Genomic DNA, 19,616 nt, shown 5'->3' on the forward strand with positions numbered 1-19,616 from the left:
GCACTAACCTTGAAGAAGTTCATATGATTATTATTGGAACTTCCACCTGACTTTGGATACTATCCAACTCCCACTTTGCTCACACCTGAGGTCCTGAAGAAAGCCCCCCGACCCTTCTGGGCACATTAGGGGCTGAAACATGTCGACCGACCACTCAGACTAAAACTGCAGCGGATTCATTACATGTCCATTCTGCAACTAGCTGTTTTTTATCTTTTTTCCCTGCACCTAATGGAATAAAATTGAATATAGGTAGCTTGAGGAATTTTTTAACCACTCACAACACTTGAGCACGTCTGCCTTTTTTGCATTTCCCTTTTTTTCCCTGATCACTACTGGAACGTCCAATGGTTCACTCCGGGTTGGAGGAAGCATGGGAAAAACCCTATGATGATGCTGTCACGTATCTAAATATCAAGGCGGAGAATCAAGATATACCGCCCACGAACTGCCTTACGTGAATGAGGGTTTTTTACCAAATATCGGAAACAACTACCCGAACCCTGGTGCCAGCTACAAGTGATCCATTCCCTGTCATCTATGAACAACATCTCAACTCTAGACTAAAAATGTGTTACAATTCACAACTGGAAATACATTCATTAATGAAAAAAACATGTGAATTGATTTTAAATTTCTTTTTTAATATTCTTATGTATTTTTTTGGTACAAAAATTGATTTTTTTATATATAAATAACACTAATGCAAACACTATCTAAATAATGTTTGTAACCACATATGTTCTCTTCCTATAGACCCAAGGCATAAATGTATACATCTGATAATGTCATAAACTACAATTCATGTTGACATACATAATATTTGTTGGAATACATCACTTTTTCTTAATTATACATTCTCTGTATTGAATCAAGGGCAGTAGATACTAGACAATCAAGTATTGACAACTTATTAACAAACAAATGCTAGACATTCAGAAATGGCCGTTTGTAGACACAATGCGTTTCGGCTAGGCCTTCGTCAGGAACCCGCTCATAGTGGTATACTAGATGAAAAAATTATTAAAAACAAAATTATAGTCTAGAGTTAACATGTCTATGTTGAAGTCTACAATTATTTAAAACAAGTTTGATTAGATAGTGAAAGCAGATCTAATCTAAGGTTCTTGTACTCTTGTCGGGCAAAACAATTATGCATGATAAGACATAAACTTAACTAATGTGGATTGGTTCAATATACATAGTAAAGTGTACAGAAAAGAGGGCAATAATTTTTAAGCTTGAACATGACACAAATGTCTATAGCTGTCTATAGGTCCTATTTATCCCAACACCAGAGTGCATAAAAGGGAAAAAGATGCGTGCAATTAAAAAGTTTATGATGTTGACAACATTATAATCTTGAGGCCTACCTCTTGAGCTTCTAGATGTAACTGTCCTCAAGTGGATATGGTGGCAGAAGACCTCTATCTGGGCTCTGAATTAACTGTATTAGTTAAAACAAAAGGTGCGTGATATTAGCTCCCTAATATTTATTGATCAAGGCAACAAGGCATGTATCTAACTCTGATCTATTTAAGAAGTTATACCTTATCAAAAAGTCTTCTTTTCTGTATAGTTGGAGTCATACATAGGTAATTGCTTCTGGCTATGCTTCTCTATAAGATGCTATTCAGGGGGATGCAACCGGCTGAGAATACTGAAAGGAAGGACATGGATATGCTGTAAATAGGTATCCATTTTATGATAATAGACATGATGTCTAAACCAAAGCGCCTGATGTCTGCTGGAAAAATATAGATCTATACCTTGTACAGATATATACTTCATCAAAGGGATTATTACCTTACTGTGCTATTTTTGACTTCTCAGTTTTCAATATGTAGTACTTCGTCTCTGTAGGTCCCATTAATTCGAAAATAGATATACCTGAAAAGATTACACAATTATGCATGTAATATTTAAACCTATGGGGTAGGACCTCCTGATATAGTTATTAAATCTAAGAAGTATACTAACCCTTAGGATGATAAGAAAACAGTGGGCCAGCTGGCACTTGGTCTAGACACTGATTCTAAATTGACGCTCCTTGGTATTATGTCCACATGTGTATGTACACTAAAATGAAAACGAACAGGGGACAAAAAAGAGAAAGGGCCAATATGAGTAAGATACACGAATGTATAGCTACTCTGTGCGAGATTAAAGTTGTTGCTGATAGATGAAATGATGCAAGAAAGCTTGAATATAACCAACGCAGCAGCATATCTATTTATTTAGTTTAAAACACCATATGTGAGGAGCGCTGTGGTTAGTTTGGCTGGTGGCGTAAAAACACAAAATAAATTTCATACCTACGTGGCCGTATATGCCAAACATGATGAATAGTCAAGCAGAATGGTATTTATGTTAACAATGGCCACTTGCTAGCATCTAAATGAAAATAGCTGACATATTTTAGAGCTGCTGCGCTGCCGTGTAGGTCACCGAAAAAATACTAAATCAAAGTGGACGCGCGTCTCTGAATGTGAACGAGAACCGTCCACATACTAACGTTACTTAGTGTTGACTCACATCACCAAATGTGCTGATATATGATCGAACTGTGTTGGTCACACACTAGCATCCTCATTAAAGCAGCTAACAAGTTACAGTGAGACCGCACTACCATGTAAATCCCCGAGGTGATATTGTGTAGAATGCGAACGCGTGTCTCCGAATATAGACGCTGACAATCCGTCAAGTAACATTACTATGTGCTGGTTCGCACCAACGAATATGCTGCTGTTTTAAAACGAGACCTGCGTTTGGTTTCGTCTGGGGTACTAACGAGTGCACTTGCGAGACGCTGCATACCTGTGGATACAAAGGTTCCATGCTCTAGTTGGAGTCGGCAAACGGGCCGGAAGGAGTAATCTGACTCTATTTATGTCGCCAATTTCGCGCAGTCCGTCCCGAACAATGTCATAGAAATGGGGTAATCTAGGTAAAGAAAATGGCCTAAACCTTGAGCGCCATCTTAGACTGTCTTAGTATTGCAAACAGTATGACAACATGAACAAAAGCACCCGCCTGATGTCGCACAATTGCAATAATCAACATACATGTGAGCACTGAAACCCTGATTCACACATGCACCATTGAAAGACAAAACCAAATGTCACATCCTACTATGTCACCAAGCAACTATTTTGAGGAGTCATGGTGGGGCATTCCTGGACAATCTGTGACTCACAGCCTGCAAGACAATATCCAAGATAAGAAGGTGTGTCAGGCACTCATCAAAGGCCAGGGAGAGAGAAAGAGAGAGACTGAACAAGGAGCGCAAGGCCAATCGTGCCCTTGGCCTATGCAAACATGCCAACAGCAGCATGTGTGTCGAAACCAGATCACAGGCCTGGCATCAAAGTCAGCGCGAATTCCACATTACATTTAAGAAATGCAAGCAGTAGCCAGACTGAAATCAGGAATGAAAGCCCCTTTGTCTCAACACACAAGGCTGAAGGCCAACCTAACTCCAGACCTTGGTCCTGAATGCAGCTGGCACACCCTGTGTGAGATACCATACCAGCCTCCGACGACTCCCACACCACGGACTGCGCTAATGAAACACCAATATGCCAACACCCCACACACACTCATCCCTGCACGACCCACACCTGCAAGGGAGGCCGCTGACACATTGCATAAAAAACTACCCATACATCCAAATGTATCACACACATACGACTCATTGCCCAGAGCTGTGGCATATCATCCACCGCCCTTTTGCTGGTCTGAGGAGTGCCGGTTCCCCGAGCCCAACAAACGCAATGGCAGGCATTCCCGGGCACATGCACAACCCCTGTCACATGGAACTGTACCGTGCACGAATGCTGCATCTTTTGGAATCCCTGCCACTGGCAGTGTTGCGAATCAGTTTCCGTCTTGCCCACGTCACCTGCGTCCACCCTGGTTCCACTGTCGATCATGCACATTCAAGTAGCCCATGGAGGTCTGCCTATCCAACGCAGTGGTAGCTGAATTGGATTATGACCTGACAGTGCTCCCCCCATTGGCCCACGACCAGGAGTGTCACCGGGAAAGCCGTGCTTGGGATGCACTGATCTCAGGCGTATGTGCTGGCAGTTGCGCATGGGAGATTGCACAATTCCTTGTGTGCAGTGACCACATCGAGGCACTCCCCTATTGGGCTGTGTTGCGCATTGGGGAAATGGCATGGACTGAGCACATCTGCCCGGACCAGTTAATGAATTGGCTGACCCTGGTGTTTCTAGAACCCGACAACGACGTTCTATTGGAACACATTGCACATGAAGCTGCGCTGGCATTCATGGATGAGTAACTACGTTCCTGCAGCCACATTGGATTGTAACCCACAGCACAGGTCCCAACACCTTGTTGCATCGTGGGGAAGGCTCACATATCCCAACTCAACAGTGGACATGTTTGCCTTCGTCTAGACTCTGAATGCATGTGCGTGGAACTACGCGTGTGTACACACACTTGTGCAAGGTGATGCAGTTCCATGGTCGGAGCAGCACAGTGTCGTTTGGCAATGTTACCAATTCGGACACACTGCTGGGGGGAGAGCACACACATGGGAACACAGCACGATATGTGACCGTGTCGGACCCTTTCACCTGATCACTGTCAGCAGAGCAGAGAGTCGGCGCACTCCGGTGGCAGAGCACTATGCAGACCCCTTGGGCAGTGAGTCGAGCCCCCTCACACGGGGCAATGGGCAGACGCCAAACACATGACTCGTCCAGCAAGGCAAGGTGGGCTGAGACCGTTGCCATCCATACTGAATGGTGTTTAATTCTGCCTCCCCATCTCCTGCACCTCGACATGTTCCCATGCTGCTTGTAAGTGTCTTAAACATATCCCTGCATGTTGTGGCCGTTGCCTTGTCCGTACTGACACGCACATGCCAATAAAATCTACGCAACTTCACTGGTGTCTAACTGTGATGAGTGTTGATAAGATTGACCACTCGTGTGCCACAATGCGCATCGTCCCTACACAGGGAGGGTCTAACTGATGCCTGTACAATGTGGGTGGGTCCGCTTTGACAGCTCCACCTCTGTGAGCCAGACATTGTCTTGGGATAGTTGCTGGCAGACTTGTGCACTCACGTGTCTTCAGCAATGTGAGTTTGGTGTCCAACCTCTGACCATGTGGAGCAATGTCATATATCGTAACAGAATGTGTCCACACAGATATGTGTGAGTAGCTATGCGACGTGAAGTTCTATTGTCACATGTGATGTTGGACACCCTCCTGGCCTGCTACAGATTTGGTAATTCCTTCACACAGCCCTATTCAATACATGGACGTGTGCCTACGTTGGGGGGTTGTGAGATTGCTGTTAATGTGCAATGGGGACACAGCTAGCACTCACCTTCACAGTCATCCAATTGGCCAAGTGTCTCAGGGATAAACATGCGCATTGATGTCATTCACCAGGGTGTACCTTCTTGTGCAATCATAGTCCCTACATCCAGCCATACTTTCATACATGAGTGAACATAGTCATGGCACATCTGTGTGATTTTGTATGTTTTATTCACATTCTGGTGAATGACGCAGCTGGAGCCGTATATGGACATCCAAACACACATGACATAGAAGCTCAGTAGTGTGCCGACGTGAGTCCTTTGGGGATTGAAAAGTGATTGGGAAGAGGGGGAGTGCAGTCCGCGGCGGGATTGCTGTGTAATTGACAAGCAGTGAAGATGTGGCAGTCCAGGGTGGATGTCGCAGAGTAATACGGGGGACAGTGGGAGGTGTTGTTACAGGGCATGATGCATAGGGCAGAACCAGGCAGGGACAGGCCATCTGGCGGTGATGGATGCTACTACCTCCTTCCGCACACAGTAATTACCATCAACCTCCAGTAGCATGCTTTACATTTTTTGTGAAAGTGCCTGCCCTGAAATAACTAAAATTAAATAAAAAAAGTACTTACCCGTGCTTCCTCGTCCTGCGCTCCATGTTTCTCCTGTAATGCAGTCAGCACAACTCCTCCTGGAGCCTCAGCCAACTCCCATCTATGAATCAGAAAAATGTTACTATTCTGCTGATAATGTCAGCAGCATGAGAGAAGCGCACCAGGATAGGTTGAAGTGGGCTGCCTTGACGCTCCATCAGGCACAGGGGGCCTGTGCTTGCTCTCCATCCAGCTGTCTAAGATAGCTGAGTCAAGAGGTTTAAAATGCACATGTCAGACTGGCCGCCTCCTCCCCTTTGCCTAGCGCTGGGGCTGAAATCACCTGCCGTGCGCCACGGAGACGCCTTTGTGCCATAGTGCAAAGGTGTCTCCATGAGTGTAGCATACATTTTGTACTGGAAGAATATCCTTCCAGTACAAAATACTATGCTTAGACTGACTTTAATCCTTTTCCCTCTTTGTGTGTGTGCTGCACAGTGCAGCACACGTTCAAAGTCAGAAAATGAAGGAGAAATGAAAGCATTTCGCCTTTACTGCGCCTACTTCAAAAGAGCGCAGTTTTCTGATGCTAAAGCCTGTCTACTTTATCTAATAGATATTGTTTAGCATCAGGAACCTTCTGTGGGTGCACGGGAATGCCCATGCACCCCCCATGGTACGCCCCCTGGGCGATAAGTAATGCAAAGCGGCGCTATGCGTTGCTTCGCGTTACTTTCACGTTAAGCTCTAAACAAGTTTAGCGCTGGGAGATAAATTGGAAAAAAAATATTCTGCACCAATTTGCATCACTTTTGTGTCACAAACACAGTGTAAAATCTTAGTAAATCCCCCCCTGTGAGTTGGTCGGCCTGGTAAAGGAAACCCCGGCGCAGGGGGGCTAATCATGAGAGGAGTCTCCCCACCCCCACCCCCACTGTCATACCTGGTGCTTCACCCCTCCATCGGCAGATTCGGGGCATGTGTGGGCATGGGAGGGGGGGCATGGGAGGGGGGCTCAGGGAGGGGCATTCTGCTGGAACAGCTTGGCTCGAGCTTCTCAAAGGACCTCGGGCCGAGCCAGAGACAGACATCTGTCTCGAGCCTTCAGTGACTCATCCTTCTATATAATAAATAATATGAGACAGGGACCAGAGGCCGAGAAAGGACAGTTTAAACTGCACTTCTGTTTATCCAGTCACAAATTCTTTTTGGAAAAGTGCACTATATTAATTTTTGAGGATTAAGGCACCTTATGGAACTTTTATCCAATATTAAAGAGAGGTGGCAACAGGCCTTGAATGCACAAAACACACTCGCCCACGTTTGGAATGTATTATTGGCCCTCTCCGACTCCATCGCCTTCCTTTGAGCTCCCAATATTCCAGCACTGGAAGACGTGTATGTTGACAGCTATTGAAGGCAACGCCCTCGGCTCGAGTCCCAGCTTCCTGACCTGACCGAGATGTGTTATCCTGGTCAAAGTCCATCAGCTGCCGATGCCTAATTTCCTTCCCCTTCACCATTGCGAACGGGAGTTTAGAAACAAGCTAAACCCAGGCTCATCTCCCCTTCTGCTTCCATCGGCTGCGGCTTCTCCTCTGGCTGGAAGGGTCCCGGCCTGATTGTCCAGGCAACAATCTCTTAGTGGGGTTCCAGTTTGCACGTGTGCTAAATTTAGTGCCCTTTGTCTCCTGGTTGAATGAAGGGAGCGGGGGCTGAGACAAGGCTTGTAAGATGCGTGTCTGACAGCTGGACTGGGTTCAGACTGGGAAAACAGCCTCAATTATTCACGGCGGTGCCCAGCGCGCTGCCCGTGACTGCCCGAGCAGCCTCCATAATTAATACCCGCAGAGTGAATGCCAAGGCGGGAAGGGCCTGGATCGGACTAGTGCGAGCACCGGCTCACATTCATGCCACAGGTGGGATTTGAAGCAACACAGCCGGATTGCAAAGACTGGATTAGAGGCGGACATTCGTTCACTGAGGCTTGGACTAACATTTGTGAAAGCAGATTCGTGCACAGTATTTCCATTGCACCGGTTAGTCAGTGCAAATGATGCCTTTGCACAGGTTCACGGCTGCTGCTCACGTTCACCAGAAACAGCGCTCGTGCAAGGGCGTTACACACGAGGGCCCAGATTTACTAAGCAAGCCGGGCCTCGTGATTTAGGGGATTTATACGTCCACTGTAGGGGCCTGTGTTCTACTTCATGGTCACAGGTTCAAATCCCCGCGGGTCCACTCAGCCTTTCATCCTTCTGAGGTCGATAAAATCACTTCCATTGAGTTGGGTAACAATAAACATCCGTTATTCCACGCCAATATACCCTTAGGTGAACGTACGCTTTACAAATACACGTTATGTTTGCTAACCTCTCTTGCACCACTGTGCAGCATCCAGCCTAGCTGTGCTGCGACGTGTGGAGGGGAGAATAAAGCACAGAGGGGCATATCATCAAGGCGGCGCAATGAAATTACTGCCGCTTTTGGCCGAAAAGCGGAGATAATTTCATCGCCTTATGAGCAAAGACGCGCTATTGCATGTTTTGCTTATTTAGCCCCCGTTTCCAGCACGCCTAACTTTGCATCGCTAATGAGATGCAAAGTAGGCGTGGCTGTGAAACCAACCAGGAGAAATATCGCAAAGGCATCTTCGTGATATTATCATGGAAGGTGAGCGATTTTTTAAATCGCGTTAAGTATGCCTTAACGCAGGAATTTAACGTCTGTTAAATTCCTGACTAAGGCATACTTAACATGGGGGGTGGATTGTGTGGCTAAGACCACAGGCCCCTATCATCTAGGATATCGCCGTTTTCCACCATGGAAAACGGCGATATCCCAACTATCTCTGAAATTTTTATCGCCTCGGCGATGCACGCTGTTGATAACGTGCTAACCGGGCGATAAATTCCAGAGATAGCCGGCGATAAATATGCAAGCGCTAAGCGCGCTTTGCGATATTTATCGCCGGCCCTTGATAATATGCCCCTGAGTCTACTAATCTTGGCACAGAGCCGAGTGCGTGCTTTCCAGCACAGGGTTTATGCTGGAAGCACGCCTTCTGCAGCAGGCTACCCTTCCAGTACAATCTGATGGGAAGGACTACTATCATTACAATAATCCTGAAGTCAAGGACAATCTAGAAAATGTTGACATAGATAACAATAGTGTTAGACGGACCGGGAGGGTCGGCCGAGGACAAGGGGAGAGGTCTCCGGGGAGAGCCGTCTCCAGCGATCGTACAGACGAGTAACTTCCCCCCCACAGATGTACACCACACAAAGATAAGGTTTAACGTTCTTTATAAGCAATCTTTAGGTACGATAGATTGGTACAAGGAGGTCAGGACTTAGGGGTCCCCTCGATTCTAGTCTCTTGGTTGGGAAAGGGGGTAGCGGGACAGTCTTGTTACCAATCTGGTAGATGCGATGATATGATGGATAGCTCACAATCCTCGAGCTCGGTGTTCTAGCTGGACGGGCCGCGGCAGCGCCAGCAGGTCCCGGTGAAGGTGGTCGTTACACGGTCCGCGGCAGCGCCAGCAGGTCCCGATAAAGGTGGTGGTTACAACGGTCCGCGGCAGCGCCAGCAGGTCCCAACGAAGGTGGTAGTTACAACGGTCCGCGGCAGCGCCAGCAGGTCCCGATGAAGGTGGTGGTTACAACGGTCCGCAGCAGCGCCAGCAGGTCCCAAAGAAAGTGGTAGTTACAACGGTCCGCGGCAGCGCCAGCAGGTCCCAATGAAGGTGGTAGTTACAACGGTCCGCGGCAGCGCCAGCAGGTCCCGACGAGGATGGAGGATGCAGAAGGCCGCGGCAGCGCCAGCAGGCAGGATGATAGTTCACAAGGCAGGGCTACGGCAGCGCCGGTAGTCCGTCAAGGATGAGTTCTTCTCGGTGTCTCTCGACTCCAGGATACAACTGCCTTCCTGCTCTGGAGCTGCCCCAGTTATAGGTCTGGCGCCCTTTGATGTCCGGACCCTCGCACTTGGAGGTCGGGAGGTCCGGGATGAGGGAGTCCAGACACCCAGCAGGGGGGTGGAGCCAGCGCCCGGGGAAGCTGGGGGCGATCGGCACTTGGCGGGGGAGAGCCATCGACACTTCTTTCTCCCATCGACCTGCCAAGTGGTCCGTTCACCTCCTGGGTGGATGGTGGTGCCGGGATGTCGGGGCCTGGCCAGGCCCAGGGTTAGGGTCGAGCTGAGGCCACGCGGCCTCGTGGTGCAGTGTCCAAGATGGCGGCCGGGCCGGGCGAGGGAGCCGGTAGTGGTTCGGCCCCATGATACAGAGAGGTCCGGGGGCAGGAGTCCCGTCGGGAGACGGGGTGCGGGTTGTTTCTGTGGGTAACACCTGGAGGCCCGGGGCTTGGGGCTTGGGCCCTGTCATGCGGGGAGGGAGCAAGCCCTTCATGTGGCCTGTCCAACATGCGTCCCCCCCAGCTGAAGGCGGGGAGAGTCACCCATCCTCTTGGGGACTCTCCTCGTCGAGGCGGAAAAAGCGTGACAGGCCATCTGCGTTGGCGTGGTCTTGGCCCGGTCGATGTTCCACAGTGAAGTCCATCCCCTGCAGGGAGATGGACCAACGCAATAGTTTGGGGTTTTCCCCCCGCATCTGCATTAGCCACTGCAGGGGTCGATGATCTGTTTGCACCCAGAAGTGGGTACCGAAGAGATAGGGCCGGAGCTTTTTGAGGGCCCACACCACTGCGAAGGCCTCCCTCTCGATGGTGCTCCAGCGCTGTTCCCGGGCCAGGAGGCGTCTGCTGATGAAGGCCACCGGTTGGTCAAGTCCCTCGGAGTTCAGCTGGGAGAGGACCGCCCCGATGCCATGGTCGGAGGCATCTGTTTGTACGATGAATTCCCGACTGTAGTCGGGGGCCTGGAGCACAGGGGCAGTGCACATGGCGGCTTTCAGCTTCTCGAAGGCCGCTTGACAGTCTGGGGTCCAGTTGACCTTCTTCGGGTGGTTTTTGGACGTGAGTCCCGTGAGGGGCCCCACAATGCTGCCATAGTCCCTCACAAACCGCCGGTAGTAGCCGGTGAGCCCCAAGAAGGCTCGGACCTCGGTCTGCGTGACTGGAGGCTGCCAGGACTGGATGGCAGCGATTTTGAGTTGCAGAGGGGCCACCAGACCGCTTCCCACCTGGTGTCCGAGATAGGTCACGGACCCCTGACCAATTTGGCACTTGCTGGCCTTGATTGTGAGGCCGGCCCGTTGGAGGGCCTGCAGGACCTCTCGGAGGTGGTGGAGGTGGTCGGACCAGTGGCGGCTGTACACGGCGATATCATCCAGGTAGGCGGCACTGAACTCCTCGAGCCCCGCCAAGACCTGGTTCACCAGTCGCTGAAAGGTAGCTGGGGCATTCTTCATGCCGAAGGGCATGACTTTGAAGTGGTAGTGGCCATCGGGGGTAGAAAAGGCGGATCGTTCTTGGGCCCGGGGTGTGAGACCGATCTGCCAGTAGCCCGCTGTCAGGTCGAAGATGCTGAGGTAGCGGGCAGCCCCCATGCGGTCGATCAGCTCATCCGCTCGGGGGATGGGATGAGCGTCGGTTCTGGTGACAGCATTCAAGCCCCGATAGTCGACGCAGAATCGGAGCTCAGGAGTGGTGCCGGGGGCAGCAGCTTTGGGGACCAGCACGACCGGGCTGGCCCAGGGGCTGTCCGAGGGCTCGATGACCCCGAGCGTGAGCATCTTTGATACCTCCTCTTGGATGCAGGCCCGTACCCGATCTGGTACGCGGTACGCCCGGTGTCTGATAGGGGGACTGTCCCCAGTGTCCACGTCGTGCAAGCACCAGGGGGTGACCCCTGGGGTGAGGGAAAACAAGGTAGCAAACTGCAGCAGGAGGTCCCGGCAGCCTTGGCGCTGTTCCGGGGTGAGGGCATCGGAGAGCCGGACCCCGTCCACGGAACCATCTTTCTCACGAGTCTTCAGGAGATCAGGGAGAGGCTCGGAGTCTTCTTCCGCTCCACTGTCTGTAGCCATCAGGAGGCTGAGCTCCGAGCGCACAAAGTGGGGTTTGAGTCTGTTGGTGTGGAGGACCCGGAGGGGGTTCCGTGGAGATTCCATATCGATGAGATAGGTGACGGGGCTCTTGCGTTCGACCACTTTGAAGGGCCCCGTCCACTTGTCCTGCAAGGCACATGGTTCGGTGGGGGACATCACCCACACTTGTTGGCCAGGTTCGAATTTGATGGAGGAGGCATTTTGATCGTACCATTTTTTCATGTCCTCCTGACTGGCCTCAAGGTTCGCTTTCGCCATTTCTCTGACTCGCCTGGTCTGATTGCGTAGGGTCAGGAGGTACTTGAAGACGTCTGGAGGGGTCTTTAGGGGGGCCATCTCCCAACCTTCTTTGACTAGGCTGAGGGGCCCTCGCACAGGGTGCCCGTACAAGAGTTCGAAAGGGCTAAAGCCGAGGGACTTCTGGGGAACTTCTCGATAGGCGAAGAGGAGGCATGGAAGTAGGACATCCCACTGGCGACGGAGGGGCTCTTCCAATCCCCCAATCATTCCCTTGAGCGTGCGGTTGAACCGCTCGACTAGTCCGTTTCCTTGAGGGTGATAGGGGGTCGTGAACCGGTAAGTGACCCCGCACTGTTGCCAGAGGGACTTCATATACTTCGAAATAAAGTTTGTGCCTCTGTCACTGACGACTTCTCGGGGGAAGCCCACCCGGGAGAAGATCTCCATTAAGGCCCGGCCGACCACCGGGGCTGTTACAGTTCGCAGGGGCACAGCCTCGTGGTAGCGGGTGGCGTGGTCCACCAGTACCAGGATGAACCGATGTCCTTGTGCTGTACGGGGGTCCAGGGGCCCCACAATGTCTATTCCCACCCTCTCGAACGGGGTGGTGACAACTGGGAAGGGTTGCAGAGGTGCTTTGGGTTTGCGGCCGCTCTTCCCGCTGGCCTGGCACGTGGGGCAGGACCGGCAGTGGTTGAGGACGTCGTTTCTCATCTTCGGCCAGAAAAAGTGGGTCACCAGGCGACTGTACGTTTTGTCCTGGCCCAGGTGTCCAGCCAGAGGGACATCGTGGGCCAAATTTAACAGGAAGTCTCTAAAACGGAGGGGCACCACCAGCACTCGACTGGCCCCTAACTCCGCGATTCTCTGTTCACTGTACAATAGGTCGTTGTCCCAATAGATCCAATGGGCTCCAGTGGTGTCCCCTGCGCTCTGGGCGAGGGCTTGCTGGCGGAGTCCCTCGAGGGAGGGACAGGTCTTCTGTTCTTGACGGAACTGTTCCTGGGTGGGCCCCCCTTCTTGACGCCACTGAGCCAGGTTGGGAAGGTCCTGGGGCTGAGCGAGCCCTTCGGGGGTTTGCTCTGGGGGGTCGGTATTGTCGGTGTCTTCTACTGGAGCGATCGGGGGAGGAGGTGCTGGCCATTCTGGTTCTTCTGGTCGGGGGATGACACGGGCGGCCATGGACCGGGTGGTTACGCACGCCCAGTCCGGGAGGCCCAACATCCCCAGGTGCTCTCTTCTTTCTACGGCGGCCCACGGGGAACTCTCAAGATCATTCCCCAGGAGACAGTCCACGGGGGCATCATCTCGGACCGTCACCCTCAACATGCCGGAGACTCCTCCCCATTCGAAGGGGACGCAGGCCATCCGACATAGACTCTCCGAATTGTCGGCTGAACGGACGGGGCAGAGAATGTTCGGCAGGATCTGCTCTGGTTTTACCAGGTGACAGCGGACGGCCGTCACACTGGCCCCCGTGTCACGTAGTGCTTCAGCCCGGCGTCCATTAATGTTCACCCACTGACTATATTTTCTGGTGTTAGCGGGTAGGGGAGCCCGCGGGACCATGTCTCTTCCCCCTAGGCACGCTAGAACCATGGCGGCCGGTTCCCACTCTTGTTGTGTCTGCTCGTATTCTTCCTGTTCTTCGGAGATTGGTTCTCCCCCCAGGGCGGCGGCAGCTACCTGGCGGGGTCTCGGAGTTTGGTTCTGTGGACAGTTCGGGTCATTGGCGTAGTGGCCGACTCGCTGGCATCGGTGACACGTGACATTGGCTCGGAACCCCAGGCGCATCGGGGGGTTGCCCCGGCTGGCCGGGGGCGGGGTGCTGGCAGCGGGAGCGGCCGGGACGGTGTCTCTTCCTCATCCCTGGCCTCCTCCTCCTCCTCGGGGACGGTGCTGACCTTGGTGGTTCCGGTTCTGTTCGTGCGGCCCTCTCCGGCCCACTCGGGTGCTTTCCCACCGGTCAGCTTCAGCGGCGAGTTGCCGTGGGTCAGTCAATTTACTGTCGAGGAGGTGCTGCCTGAGCTCGACGAAGCAGTTGTTAGAGAGGTGCTCCCACACCATGAGATTAAAAAGTTGCTCGTAGGTCGTTACGTGGCTTCCCTTGATTCAACCCTCGAAGGCTCGGCTGAAATAGTTGACATATTCCACCCAAGTTGTACCCGGGATCCGGGTGCAGTCTCGGAACCTCTGGCGGTACATTTCGGGTGTGAGCCCATATCGGGTGAGGAGGGCCGCCTTCATGTGGTCATAGGATGACATCAGATGGTCTGGGAGCTGTAACAGGGCATCGCGGCCTTCATTGACGAACCTCCCCCATAGACCGGCTCCCCAGTCACTTCGATCGATCCGGTGGGAGGTCATGGCGATCTCGTAGGCCTTGAACCACTGTTGTATGTCGTCCTCTCGGACATACTCTCGAACGACATCCTTGGGGATGTGGACTTTCTTTTCTGTCGCTCCCGGGGTGCGCGGTCGCTCGGGCACCTCCAGTTCTTTGTTCTGCTTCCGTAGGTCTATTTCTGCCAGTTTGCGCTCGTGTTCGTACGCTAATCTCTTTTCTTCGAGCTCTCTCTGCCTCTGTTTTTCTTCCCGTTCTTCTCGGAGCCACAGATGTTCTAGGTTCAGTTTTTGTTCGGCTAATTTTAGTTCACCGTCCATTTTGAGCCGTGCCATTTCTAGCTCATGTAGTCTGCTTTTTTCTCTCTCTTGGATCTCTTCCTGCGAGAGACCCATTCTTCGCTCCTCGGGAGCCGTGGTGTTCCTCTCTGATGCTGCAATGTTTTGGTCCGGGGATCTCGCGGCCCCGGTTTCTGCCCACGACGCAATGGCGTGCTTGAAATCGTCTTTGGTACTCAGGCCGGTGGTAGCAATGCCTAGTTCAATGCAGAATTGTTTCAACTCACGATGGCTGTACTCTTCCAATTTCTCCATCTGGAATTTCTCGGTGGATCCGCTCTCTTTGGTTGACATCGTGGTTTCGTCGTGGGGTGAGCTACTCTCTGTACGATTACGCGTTGATTCGGATCGCGCCGCTGGCCACCAATGTTAGACGGACCGGGAGGGTCGGCCGAGGACAAGGGGAGAGGTCTCCGGGGAGAGCCGTCTCCAGCGATCGTACAGACGAGTAACTTCCCCCCCACAGATGTACACCACACAAAGATAAGGTTTAACGTTCTTTATAAGCAATCTTTAGGTACGATAGATTGGTACAAGGAGGTCAGGACTTAGGGGTCCCCTCGATTCTAGTCTCTTGGTTGGGAAAGGGGGTAGCGGGACAGTCTTGTTACCAATCTGGTAGATGCGATGATATGATGGATAGCTCACAATCCTCGAGCTCGGTGTTCTAGCTGGACGGGCCGCGGCAGCGCCAGCAGGTCCCGGTGAAGGTGGTCGTTACACGGTCCGCGGCAGCGCCAGCAGGTCCCGATGAAGGTGGTGGTTACAACGGTCCGCGGCAGCGCCAGCAGGTCCCAACGAAGGTGGTAGTTACAACGGTCCGCGGCAGCGCCAGCAGGTCCCGATGAAGGTGGTGGTTACAACGGTCCGCGGCAGCGCCAGCAGGTCCCAACGAAGGTGGTAGTTACAACGGTCCGCGGCAGCGCCAGCAGGTCCCAATGAAGGTGGTAGTTACAACGGTCCGCGGCAGCGCCAGCAGGTCCCGACGAGGATGGAGGATGCAGAAGGCCGCGGTAGCGCCAGCAGGCAGGATGATAGTTCACAAGGCAGGGCTACGGCAGCGCCGGTAGTCCGTCAAGGATGAGTTCTTCTCGGTGTCTCTCGACTCCAGGATACAACTGCCTTCCTGCTCTGGAGCTGCCCCAGTTATAGGTCTGGCGCCCTTTGATGTCCGGACCCTCGCACTTGGAGGTCGGGAGGTCCGGGATGAGGGAGTCCAGACACCCAGCAGGGGGGTGGAGCCAGCGCCCGGGGAAGCTGGGGGCGATCGGCACCTGGCGGGGGAGAGCCATCGACACTTCTTTCTCCCATCGACCTGCCAAGTGGTCCGTTCACCTCCTGGGTGGATGGTGGTGCCGGGATGTCGGGGCCTGGCCAGGCCCAGGGTTAGGGTCGAGCTGAGGCCACGCGGCCTCGTGGTGCAGTGTCCAAGATGGCGGCCGGGCCGGGCGAGGGAGCCGGTAGTGGTTCGGCCCCATGATACAGAGATGTCCGGGGGCAGGAGTCCCGTCGGGAGACGGGGTGCGGGTTGTTTCTGTGGGTAACACCTGGAGGCCCGGGGCTTGGGCCCTGTCATGCGGGGAGGGAGCAAGCCCTTCATGTGGCCTGTCCAACAAATAGGTTCTCCTGCTCAGTTGTAAGCTTGCCTTTAGGGTCCTCTCTGTCTCAGATCGAGGATAAAACGGAATGCTGTAAACTCTTTGACACATAAATCCACCACCAATTGCCACTCTTTTCAACACTCCTCTTCGCCGCGTGTCTTACCAATTGTAGATTTCTCCAAAAGCACGCTTTCTATACAACTGACTTTCAAAAGAGAAATTTAATTTAATTTTTCTTACTGAAACATGGCAGAAAGAATCTTCAGCACTTGACATTGTGCAAGCAATCCCTCCCCCCCCACCCACAACCCCCACTGGCTTTTTCAATTCAATGTCTAAACCGGACGGTGAAACAGGTGGCGGGATTGAGTGATTCACCGTTCCATCTACACTGGCTCTTCAACTAAAATGGAGGAATACAGAGACATTGAGGGGTTGTTTTTTACAATCAATATGGCACCAACATTTTCATTTTCAGGCGCCCTTCTCTATCGCCCCCCTGACTGTTATAATGATTCCCTACAAAAACGTATCAACTTGGTCGCCAAGCTGTCTCCTCGTTTGGCTAACTTAACAGTTCTGGGCGACATCAATCTACACATGGATAGGGTGACGAACTGGGATGGGTGCAAAGTCAGGACAGTGAGTGTAAAAATTCAGGACAAAGGGTCAAAATTCAGGACAAAAATTCTGGAAAAAAGGTACATTTTACAGACACATCAGCGGAAGTCGCGCTATATTACATATTTAAATAGACAACCAACACGAGTACAAGTCAAATAAGTTTATATTAGGTTGAGACAATCGTGCAGTTCATGTTTTTTTCATATCCACGCAGCTTTGAACAACTTTGCAGGATTTTTGTGGTATTCCATATGATCATAATCTATTTATGTGGTAACTGCTCTGTGTTGTCCAGTCTGATATTTTGTTTACAGTTCATGGTCCTGAGCAGGAATGTTTGGTGAGAGAAGTGGTCGGTCAGATCTGCTCAGATGAACTTTGTTACTAGCATCTCATATCTGAGTGCCATTGTGAGATGTAAAGCAGCACGCATAGAATATAGCTAATTGGGACCTGTTGTGCTGGACTAGAGTGCAGTTCTCCGAGTGGCCAGCTGTAGTAAACTTTTTTTTTTTTTTTGCAATACCTCCCCCACCCCCCACATTTTGCCTGGCTTTGATGCAAGTCAGGCAAAAGGATGGACTATCTGGCGAGCGGCAGAGGAATGGAGTGAGGCTAGGGAGCCCGAAGATGGCGAATGTGAGGCTATAGTGAGGACTCAGGAGAAAGGTGGAAAAGGGTCAAAAAATCATTGGGGACGGAGGGGGGAGAGCAAGGTTGGTGTGGGAGTAAGGGAACAGAGGTGCTTGGTATTTATAAACGGGTGAAGCTGGTCAAAGTGAGAAGAGACTGGACTAGCAGATCCAAGGCATTGGGGAAATGCTGAGGAATGACTGAGATTTATGTAGGGGGCATATAGAGAGAATATTGCTTAAATGGGCACACAGAAAGGAGAGGGTCATAAAAAAAAGAGACTTGAGGGAATGAAAGAAGATGAACAGGAAGCAAGGGCTTAGAGATGAGGAGAGCTTGGAGCGAGTTGGACGCACATAGAGACGGTGAGAGAATGTGCGGCAAAACGGATGTGCTGTGAAGAAATGGATTCATGGAAATGAGGAGATGGCGAAGAGGCTGGAGAGACAGACAGGCAGATGGAATAAAGTGACTGGAGAAACCCAGGCACGCAGAGAGGAACAGCAAGTATGAGAGGTGGCATCACACTGGGAGAGAATAGACTGGGAATGTGGAGAGTGAGAGAGGGGGAGGATGGCCACAGTGGGAATGGAATGTGAAGAACTGAATACAGAGAGGGACAGAGGGAATGTAGAGCAGGGGAGACACAGAGATGAGAATGGAAAGATGAAACAGAGCAAAAATGGGATCAGATGGAGATGGAGAGGGATCAGATGGACTGGAGCAAGATGAACAAAATCAAAGAAGCAATGATGAGAGAGGGACAGAAATATGAAGAGAAAGGGCAGAGATGAAGATACAGGGAAGAGGCAATTGACCCTACACTTAGAGGGAGACCGAGACCCAAGTGGGGAAGGAGGTGACATTTAGCAAGAGACATGAGAAGAGGTAGATGCTGGTTTGTCAGTGGAAGTGCTATAGCAAGGCTAGCCAAGAATTATGGGGTAGGGAGAGGCTGCCGAGCCTTGCATAGCAAAGTCTGAGTGGCCTGGTTTAATGCTTAGTCATGTCCTGTTGAGGTGGAGCGACTCAATCCAGGCAAATAGAGAGGTTAGAGAATCAAGGTGGTGTGGTCGATCGGAGGAGCAGAGAAAGAAGAAACTATGAAGGAGGAGGAAAAGGAGGGGCAAGGGAAAAGGCGGGAACCAGCTCAGACGGACGCATCATTCAATGCAAAAACGTTAGTTTTATTGAGGTCGTGTCGGCCAGATTAAAAAACTTCATTGGACATATTAATTGCAATAGTTGGTGGGCCCATTAGTCCTATGCAGGGGGGGACTTTTTAGAGTTCAGGCTCAAGGAAAATGCAGACCATTTAAAACAAACAGGATGTTGAGACAGCACATTTATCAATGGCCCATTGTGTTTCGTCTGTGACTGACAGATAGATGTCTGTGTGTCTCAACCACTGATCAGCTGTCCTTTGCAGCCTGACACAAGTCCTTGACCTCTTTTCACTGCACTGGAGCATGCTGTGCATGCTTGCAACCACCTAAAGTATAGAGTAACAGTCAGAGACTGTCAAGAGCGAAACATGCCTTTTCCTCTTTGCTTCTTCCAGCCTCTCTGCGTGCCCGCTCCCTCCTGCAGACTTGCACGATTCATCAGGCATTCAGCAGAATGGTAGGTAGGGGTTATCTAGGCAGCGACTGTGGGGCATATCAGCAACAGCCGGCGATAATTATCGCTAACCGCGCTTAGCGCGAGGATAATTATCGACGGCTATCGCTGGATTTTATCGCGGAGATAGCACGCTATCAGCAACGCTTATCTCCAAAGCGATAAAAATCCAAGCGAAGCTGCAAAATGTGCGATTATCGCTGGATATTCAGCGATAATCGCACAGCGACAGGCGATACGTTGCTGATAGGGCAGGGTGGACATAGCCATATAATCCACCTCCCATTGGATATAATGGCTAAATCAGATTGTA

Source organism: Triturus cristatus, chromosome 4_1 (genome assembly GCF_964204655.1).
Source record: "Triturus cristatus chromosome 4_1, aTriCri1.1, whole genome shotgun sequence".
NCBI classification, from domain to species: domain Eukaryota; kingdom Metazoa; phylum Chordata; class Amphibia; order Caudata; family Salamandridae; genus Triturus; species Triturus cristatus.